Here is a 17,868-nt window from a genome sequence, read left to right as displayed (position 1 = left end):
CCCTTCCCCGCTTCACCCAACGAGATTAGGGGCCTCAGCTGCTGCACAGCAGGGCTAATCGAAGGGGAGGGGCCAGGGGTCACGAGAAACACAAAAGCGGCATGCTGGAGCGGACGCGCGCAGCGGGCGCGCTGCTGGCGCGCCGAAGGCGTGCCCAAGGCAAGCCCGTCTGCGCCCGTCCGCGCCCGAAAGGGCCCGGGGGCCATTAACTCTGACCAATTTCGGGCATACTCAGGCAATGACTTACGAGCACTGGGTGCTGGTACACACCCACTGAAGCCAGAAATAACACATATTCTCCAGAGTGAATGACTTCTTAGCTCACAGGAAAGGGAGCCACCAAGTAATATATCTCCACACAACCCGGACCATGCCCTCCCCAAGAGCAATAATCACATCAAAATTTCCGCTCTTAATACACGATCACTACAGCAACATGCCCCTGAAGTCTTCACCTTTTTGCAAGAAGACGCCCCCGACATCCTCGCTCTGACCGAAACATGGCTCAACGAGGACTCTGGACCCACTTTAATCGCATCCCTGCACGATGGTTATGATGCCTTTTGGCATAATAGGACGGCAGGAAAGCGAGGCGGTGGGGTGGCGCTACTTTATAAAAATCACATGACCATTGAGAAGCTGTCCGGTGAAAACTTGGAGGCGGTAGATATTTTGGTAACGAAGGTCTGCAATAGCTCCTCAAATATAGCAATCATGGTAGTTTACCGCCCGCCTAGCTGCTCACCGTCCTTTGTAGATCTCTTTATCGAATGTGTCACCAATCTCCGTTCACGCTTTCAACAACTTTTGGTAGTAGGAGACTTCAACTACCATTGGGACCAGATACCCAGAGGGACTCAGGCCCAACAGCTCGAGAACACGCTTACCTCTCTCGGGTTTAATCAGTTAGTGTCAGCCCCTACCCACGAGAAAGGACATATTCTTGACTTGGTATGGACCACTCATCCCTCTGTGAATCTAATGGACATCTCCCCTTGCGGGTGGTCTGACCACTACTTTATTAACCTTCTACTCCCTCTAGTCAAACAAGACCACGGACTCCCACCCTCTTGGAAGCTAGTAAGGAGTTGGAATAAAATCATGGGTCCCAGCTTAGAGAGTACCCTTCGTAGAAACCCAGTCAAGAGGCCAATAACACTAGATTTGGAAGAATGGACAGACTCCATCGGCAGTCAGCTAACATCTGCCATGAACATACTAGCCCCAACTAGAAGAATAAAAACAGGAAATAAGGGGAAGGGCTCACCCTGGTTTACAGAGGAACTCCGAGCTCTGAAATGCACACTTCGCCACTATGAAAGACGATGGCGTAAAGCTTATGAGCCACAGGCCCGCATAGAATACAGGGAAAACTTGCCACCTACAAAAAGACCTTGCTCAGCAGGAAGGCCGAACACTACGAGAACAGGATTCTGATGGCTACCAACAAACAAAAAGAAACATTCAAAATCCTTAAGGTATTAAGCCAAAAACAGGTACCGGTTGCACCATCTAGCAAGGAATCCTGTAACAAATTTCTATCCTTCTTCCCGGATAAAGTCCAAGAAATCCTGACCGACATTAAAAACTCCCCCTTTAAACCCCCCCTTAACGTAAAGGTGGAGACACAGGAAAATCGGACTGAGCTGATTCCCTCCTTTCAGCCCCTTGATCTCGAGACCTTGCGGGGCATCGCAACTAAAACTAAATCAGGCTCACCGTCAGACCCATGTCCGCCGAGAATTTTTAAACTCGCTCTCCCAGCGATTGAGGAAGAAATTCTTGCCCTGATGAACCTCTCGCTAGAATCAGGGAAAGTCCCCTCTCAGTTCAAAGAAGCTAGAGTCATACCCCTTCTCAAAAAGACAGGAGCTTACGCCGCAAATATGAAAAACTTTAGACCCATTTCGCAGTTGCCCTTCCTGGCAAAAATTTTAGAGCAACACGTTCTCCAAACCCTCGCCAGTTTCATGGAAAGCCATAGCTTGCTTGGGGACAGACAGGGCTGGCTTTAGGGCCCATCACAGTACAGAGCTGGTGATGTTATCCGTACTGGACGAAATTAGGACTAAAGCAGATAACAAAAAATCTTGTGCCCTAGTCCTCCTTGACCTGTCGGCAGCGTTCGACACGGTCAACCACTTACAACTTTTGGACAGAATAAAAGACATCGGCATTGGAGGGCCTATCCTCCAATGGATCAAGTCATTTCTGACAGGCCGCACCCAAAAAAATCAGATGGGGGACTCGGTGTCGGAGGGGGGTCGATCTCCTGCGGTGTCCCGCAGGGGTCGGCAGTATCCCCCCTCCTGTTCAACATTTACCTCAGACCCCTGATTAAGAAGCTCGCCTTGATGAACTGCCAGGTTTTCAACTACGCAGACGATACGCAAATTATTGTCCAAATAGACAGCAGTCCTCAAGCTCACGCACGGGTAAAAGACATCTTGAGATTTGTGGTCAGCTGGATGACCGCTAACTCACTCAAGATTAATCCAGATAAAACGGAGGTGCTGGCTGTCACTAATAACAGCAATCCCTGGAACTCCCAGTTTTGGCCTGACGAGCTGGGTGCTATCCCTGCACCAGCTGTGGTGGTAAAAAGCCTGGGAATCAAGATAGATGCTAAACTCTCCCTGACAAACCAAATCACTTCCGTCTTCGGGATCTGCGTGAGCCTACTCAGGCAGCTGAGGAGACTCTCCCCCATCCTCTCCTTTTCAACAATGAGGACAGTTGTGACCGCCTTGATCCTGGCCCGGCTTGACTACGGGAATTCACTCTATATTGGATTGCCAGATTCATTGCTGCACAGACTCCAGGTGATAATGAATGATGCGGCCAGACTGATCTTTAAACTACCCAGACACACTTGGGCCTCTCCCCTACTACAACAACTGCACTGGCTACCCATCAAGCAGAGGGCCAAATTTAAAGGCCTCTGCATTACACATAAGGCCTTGTTTGGGCAAGCCCCCAAATACATTAAGGAACGCCTGGCAATATACACCCCCTGCCGCACACTCAGGTCCTCCACGGAGGGCCTCTTAAAATGTCCACGATTTCACTACTACTCGAAAGGTGGTCGAGCCTTCTCCACTCTCATGCCGCAACTTTGGAACAGACTGCCAGTCCAGCTGCGTTCGGAAAGCCGCCTCCTGCCTTTCAGGAGGAAACTAAAGACCCTCTTATTTACGGAAGCTTGGGCTTAACTCCCCTTTCTCGCGTTACAATCTCCCCCTGGTACTCCCGTGGATCTGCTCATAGCTCTTAGAGACCTGCAGGTATTAAGCTCTCTATAAACTACAATTAACATTAACATTAACATGAGGATGAGATTAGTTCAAGCATTCAACCATCACTTTTGTATATACTTCAGAGTTCAAACCAAAGTCACATTATCTGACACCTGCGAGTTGACCAGATGAACACATCAGGGATGTCTCTTGTCTACACAGTAGAACCACTAGCAAATCAGCTAGGAGGGATATGACAAAGAATGGGATTATATTTGAAATGTCCATCAAAAATTTCGATGCCAGGAATATCGAAAGCATGAATATAATTTTTAGTTTTGTTTTTAATATTGTTGCAATGAATATCGATGTTGAAAATAACATTGTATGTCATATTGTTTGCAAGTGTTAATTAGTGGGTAATATATTGTAGTGTATTTAATTGTATTTTTTTTTTAGTAAGATAGTTTATTTAAGAAGTGTTGAAGTTTCCCTTTTTAGTTGTAATAATGTGTATAACTGTTTTTTTTTAGCAGCGGGATATTGGGTTTTTAGGGGATAAGAGTGGGGAGATTTTTAAAGAATTTATATTTACAGTTTAAAATATATGGTAAATATTTTAAAGATATGCAAATTAATAATTTATATATTTGATTATATTTTAATTTGATGTTAATTAAGATATGTGTTAATGGTTTCATATATGTATATATATATATATATGTATATTTTGAGTATGCATATTAAATATTAAAACATACATTTATTTTAAAATAAGTACAATATGTATAAGTGTTTTCATATTTAATTTTGTTAAAAAAATGTGTATTAAAAACTATGAAAATAATTTTAAAATATATAACAAAATCAACAACTATTATTGTTAATTTTGTTTTTTATTTTTTAAGTTTATGAATGTCAATAAATATTTTTACTTTTTTATTTGTTGATGGTAATTATATATAGTTAAAAATATAAAGGTTTATAGTTAAATTAGTGTGTTTTTAAGATAATATTTAAATAAATATTATACTGCACCAAACATTTGACAATATGTAGTATTGATATGGATGTTGTAAATTTAAGCTATTTAGTGCCCACTACCTTCTCCCTGTATGGCTAGATTTTAGTGGGAATAGTAAAGCTCGCCCCTTTAGTGCCGTACACCTTCTCCAATAAGATTTAGATTGGAATGGGAATAGTAAATGTTACCCCTTTAGTGTCGAACACCTTCCCCAAATTGGTTTAGATTGGAGTGGGAATAGTAAATGTTACCCATTTATTGCCCCACACCTTCCCCAAATTGGTTTAGATTGGAGTGGAAATAGTAAATGTTACCTCTTTAGTGTCCTACACCTTCCCAGATATGGTTAGATTGGAGTGGGAGTAGTAAATGTCACCCATTTAGTGTCTAACACCTTCCTCAAATTGATTTAGATTGGAATGGGAATAGTAAATGTACCCCATTTTGTGTCCAACACATTTACCCAATATTGTTTGATTGGAGTAGGAACAGTGAATGCCACCCCTTTAATTAACACCTTACCTGAATTAGTTTAAATTGGAGTGGGAATAGTAAATGTTGCCTCTGAAAGTGTTCAAAACTTTCCCTAAATTTTGTAGATAAAAAACATGTCACACATTTTCCAGTTTTTATATGTTTTCAATTTCTTAGCCTATTGTGTTACAATCTGTATCATATATATTACAAATAAAAAGAATATAAAATTAGGTAAATGAACAATTTTGTCAGTATTTTTTTTATGATAAATAATCAAGTAAATCATACTTATATACATTCGTTTTTTATACATTTTTTACTTTTATTTTTCATTGTTAACAATTTTTTCACATTTATGAACATTTTTTAAAAACATATTTTATTGGCCTTTTGCTTATACACATTTTCATTATCACATTGTCAGGATATAAATGCATATTCTTAGTTTACGGTTCTGTCTTCTCTGCTCTGTTGTAACAAGAAACCAACTCCTTCTCCTCCTCTCCCCCTGATGAGTTGCTTAATTGCAGTTTAGTGTCTCTAGCAGTGTATGTTTGCGTCTTCTATTCTGTTTTTTGCTCTTGTTTGGGGACCACGTGTGGCGGGGAAGTTTGTGTGCTATTCTCTCTATCTTATTCTCTTGGGGCCATCATCCCATTGTCCCTGTCTGGTGACAGTGGGTTTGATTGGGCATCTGCTGTGTCATCTAGGTCTGGTGCCCGTATACCATCTAGCTTCACATTTAGTAACTTTATTTGCATATATATTTTCAACATTTTCACATATGTGTTATTAACATATATTAAATATTTTTTATATATTTTATTCTATTATTACATTTATACTTTACAATTTTTTCATAAGTTTGTAAACGTTGATTGATATTTAGTAATTTGTTACTTTGTAAAAATTTCTATAGTTTTTTACATATGTATTTTCAAATTATATATTAAATAGTTGTATATATTATATGCTATTATCTAATTTATACTTTACAACTTTGTCATTATTTTTAATAAAAATGTTTGATATGCTTTACATGTTTAGTCATTATTAACAAGTTTTTAAAAATGTATTTACATTTTTTACAATATTTCCCATTCATTTTTCTGGGGGGAAAGTCTTTTTTTATTTAATTTAGCGACCCTTTTTTTTATCACTACCTTCTATTTTGTAATGTGTAACTTTTAGGGCCTTATTACGACTTTGGCGGTCCTACAGTGGATGGTGCAATGTGCTGTCACAGAAGAGCCTATTGTGCAGATCGCCGCAGTCAGAGGGCTGACTGCATCTTCCTGCATGGTGTAGTATGTGTGCCACACCGTGCAGGAAGGTGGGGTGCAAATCAAGGGGAGCACTACATGTGCCTCCCGTGGAACCCCTGCTGACCAAATAAGGCAGTAGGCCCTTACTGTTGCCATTCCGCCACCCTTTTCATGGCAGGTTCACTGCCATGAAAAGGGCGGTGGAATGGCAACTCGTAATATGCTTGACAGTGCCGGCTGTGGCATATCCGGCATATTCCTATCAGTGAACGACCGCCAGCCCAGCAGGATCCTTGACCCGGCGGTGCTGGTGGTCATGTGGCAGTCCGACCGCTGCAGTCGTAATATAGGAGCCAGTCCTGCAGTGTGGCAGTGGTCAGACCGCCACCATGGTTCAGGACCACCAAACTCGTAACAACGCCGGGTCGCAGTAAGGTGCTACTGTTCATCAGAACAGGTATGTCTTTTTTAAAGGGTTTTCTAAGGGTTTTAAGAGTAGAGGGGATTTAGGAGGTAGGTTTAAAAGTTATTTATTGTGTGGTTTGTGGATTTTTGTATATTTAGATGTATTGCTGTTAGCATTTTACACTAGTTTGTTATTTTGAGTTTTTTACATTGTTTTAATAATGTATCACTATGCTATGTTGAATTGTGTGATGTTAGTTATATTTTGATGGTTAACTGTTATGTACATGTACTTTTGGGAATGTAATTTGTTTTGCAGGCGGGTTTGAACAATTTGCTTTACAGGTTTTTGTCAGCGAACAGATTCTATGGGCATTTGGTGCTGTCATAAACCAAGGAAATCAGCTTGGTTTATGATAAATTAATGGCTTCCTTTTTTTCGGATTTCCTGTAGTGGCTTTTTCTTTTAAATAGTTTTTTGGCTTCTTTTTAAGGACCCTTGATACTCTGAATTACTTTGAGGGATTTTTATTGGAATCGTTATATTTAACATTTTCTGGGATTTTTGGATTAATTTACCTAATTTCTGGTGGATTACTAATTTTTGTTACATGGAGTCAGAGAAAGATCTGCAACTACAGAACAGTAAGTTTTAATTCTTTAAATCATTTTGGGTGGAAAATTTGATATTAAATTGTATATATGAAATATATGTGATTGTTATGTGGAATTGTTTGGAATATGTGTTGTTATTTTATGTGGTGGATTACATTTGATCTATTTTGGTTAGATATATTTTTGAGGCCTTTGGTAGGTTACATTTTATTTTATAATATGGTTTTGGCTATCATTTCTATGTAATGGAGTCCTTTGTTATTTATCAGGAGTTTAACTTTAAATTGTAGCATGTCGTACATTCTTTTGGTTTGTTTGATATGTTTAGGGCTAAATTGACTAACAGATTGCTCTATTCTTAGTTCTTGGTAGCTTTGCGCTTTTTTGTAATGCTTATATAAATGTGTATAGTGTAGGTTGAGTTCTGAGCACTGGAAGGCATTGTGCCATCCTTCCACTGAATTGTTTATTTTAGCTTCCTGTGCCAAGGTGCTGTCAGAGACATTCCACATTGGTATTTGGAATTTGGGTTGGCGTCTGAGTCCGGATCGATATAGTCTTCCAACACAAGTGGCTTCAAAATAGTCCATTAGGAAATTAGGTTTGTCTTCATTTTGTTGGTAGAAATGGCTTTCTATTAGCAGATTGTAGTGGTTGGCTACCTCTGTGAAAGGGACATAGGCTGGTGCTGTCATATTTTTGATTTGTTTGTGGAATATTCCACATTTAGTGCACATTTTTGGAGATGTCTTCATATACTTTGATTGAAATGATAGTAACAGCCTTCTACAGCTGTGTATACATATATTTTTAGAATTTATGAATCATTGTCTGCTCAAATTCTATGAATATTTTTTGGGGGTATTAGTTATTTGTTTCATGTTTCATGTGGTTAAAGAGCACGCAGTAAGGGCTACTCTGTTTATTTGGTAGTAGGACATTAATGACAAGCATTGGCATAGCCAATAGGTCTAGCTTTTGGGACCTTATAATTATTTAGTTATGCAGCACAATATTCTTGGTGCAATAACACCAACTGTTGCATGGCTAAAAACGTATAAGGTCCTAAAGGCGAGACCTATTGGCTATGCCAATGCTTGTTTTTAGAGGCCTGGCAAGCAGTTTTAAATGTAGGCTGGTAAGAAAGGTGCCAACCCGAGGGGCAATGTCTAGAGAGAAATAAGATAGGAAGAGAGGTGAGTTATAATGAGATAGCACAAATAGAAAGGTGAAGCACAGAATGACAGGTCAGGTAAACAAAGTAGCGAGGCAGAGAGGCAGGTAGAGCCGGTGGGATGAAAAATAGAAAGATATGAGAAGTAGAGAGTAAAGAGGTGCTGATGAGGTAGAGAGATGAGGCTAATTCAGAGGAAGGGTGAGGGAGAAGTAGAGAATGGTGAAATAGGGAAAGAGAGACAGAGGTAAGACTATAGTAAACGAGCGAGACATTGGAAGCAGAGAGAGTGAACGGAAACAGTGAAGGAGATAGAAAGAGAGATGAAAGCAAAGGGATTGTTAGATGGAGTCTAAGAGGTAGAGACAGCATTGTAGAGAGAAAAAAATAAAATAATGGGAAAGGTGAGGGAAAGAGGACATCAATAAAAAGAGAGACATAGAAGGCCAATAGGTGAGGTAAATTGAGAGGCTAGATAGTGTATGAGAGGTGGGGAAGAGAGAGATGAGGCAGTGAGTTGTGAGGCAGAGAGAGAAATGAAGGAGGGAATGGTGAGGTAGAAAGAGGCATGCGAGAGGTAGAGAAAGGTAAGGTATAAATGGCAAAAATGATAGACAGGGTAAGATAAAGAGAGATGAAATTAAGAGGGAGGTGAAGTAAATGGAAGAGAAAGGAAGGGGGATGAGATGCAAACAGAGCAGCAAGATGCAGAAAGAAGCGAAAGTAGAGAGAGAGAGAGAGACAGAGAGAGAGAGAGGCACTTGAGGAGAAGAGAGGGGCAGAGAGCTGATCGAAAGCTGGAGATCTAAAGGTAGGATTGGAGAGAGAGGTGGCAAGTTGAGGTCGTGAGCGGTAAGTGCTGTGGGGCACTGAGGTTTATTGAAAGAGAGGTGTGACGTACAGAGAGAGTTTAAAGGTAGAGAAATAGTGTGGTAGGTACGTAGCCATGTATAAATAGACAGGTAAAAAGGGAGTGTTTAGGTAAAGGAATGAGACATGGGACAGAAAGGTGCGACAGAAAAAGAAATGTATTGGGTGGTATAGAGAAGTGACAGCTAGTCACAGAGTGTGGTATGTAGAGAAGTAAGTTAGAGAGAAAGGCAGGGATTTAGTCTCTGGTCAGGTAAAGATAGTTAACTTACAACAAGAGAGGAAGAGGGAGAGATGAGGGAGGGAAATGTGAGTAGAGGTGGGAGGTAGTGAGGCAAAACAAACAGGAGCTAAGAGTAAGTTAATGGGAGGCAGACAGAAAGTAGAGAGGTAAAGAAGGGTTAGCAAGACAGGAAAATGGATGATAGAGCAAGATGTAGGTGAGGAAGAGAAAGAGGTGGATAGAGAGGTTGAGAATTGTGGGATAGGTAGAGAAAGGACGAGTCAGAAGGGGTAAGGGGAAGATGGTAATACACAGAAAGAGAGAGAACAAGAAAGAGCGAGAGATAGTCTTCTGTTTTGATCACTTTAACTGGGTGGTCCTTAAAAGATGAGGGCCTTCGGCAATTGGCCAAGAAGCCCGCCCATGCCTTAAAACAGGCTTAAAGGTCATTACCTCTAAAGGAGAATTTTACAGCACAAATATATTTGGGGAAAAAAGCCATACGTTTTTATTTCCTTTAAGTTTTCCCAACATTGAATAAAATCAAGTCACTGGCTTATATGACATTTCACATAGGAGAAAGATATACCTACATAGTGACAAGACACTTCCCACCCTCCACTCACGGATTGCACAATTCTTCAATTACAATAAACAGAGAGAATAAATGTGTTCATAGCTGTAGACAACCTGTCTCCTCCATCTGTGCCCAAATACATCTCTTAGGAATCAGAATCCTCTCAGATTTATGCAACTGTCTATTCCTACTATCAAAGGGCCAAGGTACCTGGGACAAGTCAAGGCTAGTGATCCCTCCTTTAAATGTATAAGTAGAGATTTCCACAGTGTGTCAGATTTACTATCCCGACACCTCAAGTCCCATGACAGTCTTTCCATAGGAAACAGCTTCAGTAGAGCAAGCGTGAGAGGAAAAGAGGAAGTGCGAGCAAGGAGAGCTAGAGAGAGAAAGAGAAAGAAAAAGAGAGGGATTGGAAAGTAGGCAGAGAAAAGGAAGTGAGAGAGACAGAGGCAGAGAGAACGACAGATAAGAGGAAAGGCAGAGACAGAGAGAAAGAGACAGGAAGAAGACATACGCAGAGACGAAAGAAATAGAGAGGGAAAGTGAAAGAGGACAAAAGTGAGAGGGGTGAAACGGAAGCTCAGAGAAACAAGCGAGCGCGCCTCGCGCTGAAAGTGTAAACATTTTTTTTTAAAAAGGCGTGGAGGCGGAGGGGTGCAACCGCGAGTGGTGCACGAGTGCTGGGGAGATCTCTTTTTCAAAGCACATACTCGTGCTTGTGGCGTGCTGCTGTGCACTCCTGAAAGCTGTATGCCGCCACAAGCACAAGTATGTGCTTTGAAAAAGAGCTGCACGACGGCTAAAGTTCTCTTATGCAGCGCAGGCGCTCTGCGTAGGCGAGACCTAAAAATGACCCCCACACCCAAATAATGCCCAGCGGCCCCCAGGGTAAATGGGTGAAATTTCCATCGCTTTTGGCAGCTGCTGGAACCCTGCAATCACGGAAGGGAGCTCAGCCCTAAATTAACTTTTACAGCTGCTGGAATCCTGCAATCGCCGAATGGTGCATAGTCTCGTGTTTCCTTTTACCCATGGGTAACTGAGGTGAAACGTCCACAGCTGCTGGTAGCTCCTACAACCCTGCAGTCGCCGAAGGGAGTTTAGTCTCGGGTTTCCTTTTATCTACAGGTAACTGGGTGATACATCTACAGCTTCTGATAGCTGCCGTAATACTGCAGTCGGTGGAGGCACTCATACCGTAGGTAACTGGGCAATCAAATCCTTTTGGAAGTATTAGTCAGTCGCAGCACATACTGGAAATAATACAGCCTCTAAAAATATAAGAGGAATTGCATTGCATGCAAATGCTTGTTTTGGACTTGTGCCCAGCTCACGAACACACACTAATCTGCATATGCAAGCCTACTAAGTGCATGTCCCTGACCAGCGGACTCGAGCCCTCAATACCGAGAGAGCGTTATCCACTTAAGAACCCCCCATCTGCACACGTACAGGCTGAGGAGACTAACAGACACAGCACCATTCGATAGTAATTCATTTTCCGTCCAGCCTGTATTCGCTTTCAGTTTGCCTGTCGATAAAGCGCTGAACAAAAGCCGAAGAAATTAATAATTACGGCAGCCTATTTGTCTCGTGAAAATTAATTTCCCTCCATGCAGGCTCGAGTGGCGGCATCTGATTTAATGTTCTGCGAGGAGTGAAGTGCTGCCTCTGCATTTAACACCCCCTCTCCAGCCTGGAGGGGTGACTCTGCAGCCCCCTCAGGAATCTTTCTTCTAAATAGACAGTCTGATAGAATCTGGGGGCTCGCTGGGTCAGGAGAATGCTTGATGGAAATCGGTTTAATGGCTTCGAGCACACGGGACAGCTAATAAATAAATAAATAAAGACGCACGGACATATGAGAGGTGGGAGGGGGCTCCCACTAGTAGCGCGTGCTTAAGAGTGAGCACCAGGCCATATGCTTTGAATTATCGCGCCCATGTCTGGGCGCGATAATTCAAAACATATGGCGCCCGTGCAGGTAACCGCAAGCAATAGGTCATGCTTGTGTGTGTGTGGCCTATTGCTTGCGGTTACCCACGTGTGGTGAGCTTTTGAAAGCCCCTTACAATAAGTCTCGCAGAGCAGCGCATGCGCGCTGCTAGGCGAGACCTAAAAAGGATATTTGTGTTTTGATATTTACTATGTATATCTGAGTAAATGGTTTGGGACACTGTAGGAAGCAGGCTCCTTGTGTAGTATATCAAAATGAGATATACTGTGCAAAGAGTCAGAGTATTCCCTTATGAGTGGACAGGGGCTTGTACTAGAAATCCCAAGGTGCTCTTTTAGGGGGTAGTGTGGTCAAGCGCCCTAGGCTTATCTGAGAGGAGTGTTGGACATCTGCAAATACACACAGTAGTCAATAAATGATGCACTCGAGTCGATAGGGAGATCCACACCAATTTATAAGAATAACACATATCTTTATATATGTTTTGGCACCAGAATCAATATGTTCAGGTAAGTAACTTTTTCAAGAGAAATACTTTTGTAGTCGACAGTGCATTTTTCAGAGGCTGCAATGTTATCCTATGGAAGGAAAAACAAATATGGCATACAAGTTCTTTGCAGCAAAGCACTGGACTAACCTCTGGAACGTGAGGTGAGTATGGGGCAAGATCCAAGGCAGCAGAACCAGATCACCTGCAGCGGCAAGAGCGCGGTCGGGTGCAGTGGTGCAAAACATTGTCGGGTGCCCAATGCAAGTTGATGGGAATTGGTCTTCCTGAACAGATGCTGCAATGTCAGGCTGGGAGGCCAGCCGGGCTAAACAAACATGGGGGCTCAGGCCTCACGATGCTCTAGGAAAGGGCTAAATCTGTGGTCCTCATCTCCACGGGCCAGGTGTGACGGGTACAGAGGTGTCCTTAGGCATCAGGTTTTCATCTCTGGGAGCGGTCGTGCTAGATGGGGTCTGCAAACAGACGTTGCAGGCCGCTTCCAAAATTCACAGTGGGGAGACCCAAGGCGAGTTTCGAGTCTAGAGGGTCCAAGTAAAACATTTTGGCACCACTGGCCCACTTCAGCTCAAGCTAGGCAGCTCACGTGCTGTGGGGCTTTCTGGTGTCGGTTTTTCATGGTCTTGGAGCCTCAGAGGTCAGGCTTTGCTACCAGCAAGATGCAGGGGAACAGCTCTGTTGTTCCATGGGAGTTTCTGTGTCTTTGGGGAAGTGCTGGCAGTCCTCCCAGACTCTGGATGTTCAGCAGCTTGCAGGGTGAGACGACTTTGGCTCAAATCTCAAGCCTAGGCGAACAGGGCGGCAGGGCTGATGCCAAGTCAGTTGCTTCGTCTGCAGTGCTTGCTTTCATGGCTCTTCAGCCCCTCTTCTTCTTTTGGTCAGCAGGACTCGATTTGCTGGTGCCGGGGGCTCTCCTAAATACTGAATTTAGGGGCACGAGGGGAGAGAAAGGTAGTAGCCAGTGGGCTACCTACCCTTGGGGTCACTACGCCCCTTATATGAGCACTTCCTGGGGGATGTGGTCATAACCCTGTCCCAGAAATCCTGCCATCAGCAAGATAGCTAACTTTAAAAATTCGCCTCCACTTCAAGTAGCCCACCGAAGGGGTGGCACTAGCCTAAGGATGGGCACGCCTGTTGTACTAGCCAATTTTCCCACCTGTCCAGTTGCCAAATGGCTTTGGACAAAGGTAATCCAGAATCAACAAATCCAGTGTACAGTAATTCAAAACAAAGGGCACTCTAGTTAATGCAATACATTAATCAAAAGAGCACAGAGCCACAGATTCCCTGTGAACCGTTATGTTCATGGAAAGTAAGTTTGGCCACTATGGAACAATACCCAGTGGGTATAGAAAAGCCCTCACTCGCCAACCTGGTTGGTGACATGCTTCATCATTGGGCTTCCACTGGGACGACCGAATGTCATCCCAGTGTGCTGCGACGCCAGGTTACTGCGGAGCGGGGTTTGTTGTGTGGGGAAAGTGAATTTAAAATGTCCAATCAAGTCAAAAAGAAACTTTAATAATTTTGCTTAATTGGAAAGGAGTAAAAAGGAGTGAGGGTCAAAAAAATAAAAGACCTGGTTCACTCCGTGGCGGTCAACATGTTTCTGCCTCTAGGAGTGTTAATCGGGCATTCTTCAGGACCAGAGGGGGAAGTGCGTAGCCCCGGTGGTGTGAACTCACTAAGGTCCACCCTACCGTGGGCTATTTATGTGAAAATCAAAAACACTAAATAGTGTAAACTCCGCCAAATAAAGTGATTAGTTATGGGGAGAGGAACGAGTTTACTCTGATGATACAGAGAGACAAACAAACACAAAGACAAAACAAGAGAGAAATATCAATATTTGTCGCAAAAATCGTGCTCTACAGATCAGGAGTTAGGAGCTGATGTGCTCGATGGACAAATGAGTGCCTCTAGATCTACCTCAGGTGCCAAAAATGTGAGAAGCTGTGCACCTAGGTGTAGTCAAATATCGGTGGGAAGATAACGAGATGTTATCCTATCAAAGGTGACTAATAGTCAAATCTCGGAACGCACGTGAAATGTAACAGTGACACTCATATGCGGAGAAATGGGCTAGGGACTGATAAAACTGCCCACGATGCTCAGTATGCATGAGTAAAGGAACGGATCTTACAGAGAGGCCAGTCCGTTAGATGCCTCATGGATCCCGGGAGGGGGGTGGGAGCAAATTGGCACACCCTGCATCAGGAGAAAGTGAAAAGAAAAAAAAACAAAAAAAAAAAACAACAAAAAAAAAGAAAACGGGGTTCGTGTGAATATCACGAACGGAGGGGAAAGCGAAGGCTCGCTTACCTTGTTGGGCGAGGAGCGGATAATGTTACTTACGCCCTTGCTGCTCTTCACCCGTGATATGCCTACACAGCCTCTTGCTGCCGGGTCCGGATAGTACTGACCCGAGGCCGGAGGTGTGGATATAAAGAACACTCGGCGTGTCCCTGCTCAGGCCCTCCAAGAAAGCTTCTGCCTGATTGGGTAGAAGGCTCTCACTCCAAATCTGATTGGCCTAGGGAGAGCCAATCAGTGCGAAGGTAATGAAAATACGAGGTTGTTCGTTGCGCTAGGCAACGCTTAACAACGAAGGTAGAAAAAAGGAAGTTTGCACAAAACTTTAATGGCATGCAACCATGGGAGCATAAACAAGCCAACACAGAGCACACGAGTAGTGCGCTTCAGGGAATGGAGACATGGAAAGTAGCCAGTGAACGGTGCTGCTAGAAGGGACTGTAATGCAGCCACGTGCACTGCGTCAGGGAGACCTGGCTAGACTGCAAATTAGGCATGAATAGATCAACGTCACCATAGCTTGTAATGACACAGATCGGACAAAATGCCTTGGTGTCTGGAGTTCCTAATATCCAGACTAATTATCGTTACAGCGGGAGAAAGGCAATAAACCAAACGACTCATTCGAGTCAAAAAACAGTGGTACTTAAGAAAGTGGTGATCAGCATATGGGCTGAGAGTGTTCAAAGGATGTTGACCCAAGGGACATTGTCATTCAACCCATGGAGGTTCGTCCCCAGACGGTAGACCCACCTCTGTTCCCTTTCAAAAAGTACTTTAGGGATGTCTCTCCCACTTGAGATCTCTTCTATCACTGTCCACCTTAAGTCGTTGGTTGTGTGGTTGACAGATAGAAAGTGTTCACTCATTTTGGTAGTTGTGCGTTTGCACCTGACGTTACTCCGGTGTTCGCATATTCGGAGTCTGACCTTCCTCGTCGTCATCCCCACGTATCGTAAACCGCAGGGGCATGTAATGAGGTACACCACATTCGGAGTGTTACAATTTGTGTGGCCTCTTTGAGTCCAGATCTTGTTTGGTTCAAGGTTGAGGGTTTTGGTGTGTGAGGTCAGATGGCATACACTGCAGTCAGAGCAAGGAAAATGCCCAGTGATCTTGGGGAGGCCCCAGGCTTCCGTTATAGATCTCTGCGGGGTCTCTCGTGGCATCAGTGGTCGTGTGTGTACCAGATTATTGCGGAGACTTTGTGCGCGTTTAAATGAAAAGAGTGGTTTCTCCCAGTTGCGGTTGGCGCTGTTGATTATACCCCAATGTCTATTGATAGTCTTTTTAAGTTGGTTAGAAAGGGTACAGTAGGTGGTGACACAGGTAAGTGGGATAGACGCAGTATCCTTTGGATAGTCAGTTAATAGTACTTCCCTTGGTTGATTTCTCGCACGTTTGTAACTTCTAGACAGGATAGGGGACGGATACCCTCTCATTCTCAGTTTAGTTGTTAAATCCTGAGATTGGCTCTTGAAATCGCTCAAGGTGGTGCAATTTCGTCGTAGGCGGAGGTATTGTCCGTAGGGTAAATTTTCCCTCAGGGTGCGTGGGTGAAAACTGGTAAAATCGAGGAGATTGTTCCTCGAGGTTGGCTTGTAATAGGTCCTGGTTTGAAAGGACCCTCGTACCTTAGTTATCACCACATCTAGAAATACAACCTCAGATTCGTCGTATGTATGTGTGAAATTCAAGTGTGGGTTCAAAGTATTGATCCATATGAGGAAAGACTGGAGGGTGTTGTTACTACCTTGCCAGATCAGAAGCACATCATCTATATATCGCTTCCATAAGGCTATGGAGGAGCGGTAGGGGTTTGATGTCGGGAGGATGAACTTCTGTTCAAAAGCATAGACGTACAGTCCCGCTACACTGGGAGCAAAGGTACTCCCCATGGAAGTACCTGTGGTTTGGAGATACAATTGTCCCTGGAACTCAAAGAAGTTTCTCTTCAAGGCCAAGGAAGCACAATGTATCACGAACTCTTTCGTGGTTCTGTATTCCCAGGGAGTGGAGTCAAGTGATTCTTCCAGGACCCTGATGGTTTCGTCCTGGGGAATGCTCGTATACAGGCTTTCTATATCCAGTGTTACCAGTATAGTATGTTCTGAGCACGTGGTGTTACTGAGTAGTTTCAGTAAGTCCTTAGTATCCTTAAGATAGGTGGTAGATTTTTGGACCAAAGGTTTCAGGAAGTGGTCACAGAACCGAGAAAGGGGTTCCAGAAGAGAGTCAATCCCCGAAACAATGGGGCGTCCAGGTGGGGGGACTCTCTCTTTATGGATCTTGGGAAGTGTGTAGAAGTAAGGGATCTTCCCCGGGCCTTCAGTGAGGAAACGTGCTTCAGCTCTGGTGATGACACCCTGTGTCTGTGCCTCTTCGACCACGCTAAGGATCTCCCCTTTGAGCTCCTCAGATGGATCATTGAGGAGTGGTGTATAGTTGTGGCGGTCGTTCAATAAGCGGAGACACTCCTGGTCGTAGTCGGTAGTATTCAGTAGTACGACAGCACCCCCCTTATCTGCGGGTTTTATGGTTATGGTGAGGTCAGCACGAAGAGAGGTGATGGCTCTGTATTCATCTGCCCTCAAATTCTTAAAAGTAGTGGGGATGACTGTATGTTCAATTTCGGCAAAGACTGCTCGTTCAAAGGTCGTAATTTCCACAGGAATGGTATGTGGAGGAGGATTAAAGGTCGATGGTGGTCGGAGGGGGGTGTCCATCGACCTTTAATCCCCACTACTTTTAAGACTACGACCAGGAGTGTCTCCGCTTATTGAACGACCGCCACAACTATACACCACTCCTCAATGATCCATCTGAGGAGCTCAAAGGGGAGATCCTTAGCGTGGTCGAAGAGGCACAGACACAGGGTGTCATCACCAGAGCTGAAGCACGTTTCCTCACTGAAGGCCCGGGGAAGATCCCTTACTTCTACACACTTCCCAAGATCCATAAAGAGAGAGTCCCCCCACCTGGACGCCCCATTGTTTCGGGGATTGACTCTCTTCTGGAACCCCTTTCTCGGTTCTGTGACCACTTCCTGAAACCTTTGGTCCAAAAATCTACCACCTATCTTAAGGATACTAAGGACTTACTGAAACTACTCAGTAACACCACGTGCTCAGAACATACTATACTGGTAACACTGGATATAGAAAGCCTGTATACGAGCATTCCCCAGGACGAAACCATCAGGGTCCTGGAAGAATCAC

The sequence above is a fragment of the Triturus cristatus genome, chromosome 8 (genome assembly GCF_964204655.1).
Source record: "Triturus cristatus chromosome 8, aTriCri1.1, whole genome shotgun sequence".
Taxonomy (NCBI): domain Eukaryota; kingdom Metazoa; phylum Chordata; class Amphibia; order Caudata; family Salamandridae; genus Triturus; species Triturus cristatus.
This window is presented reverse-complemented; position numbering follows the sequence as displayed.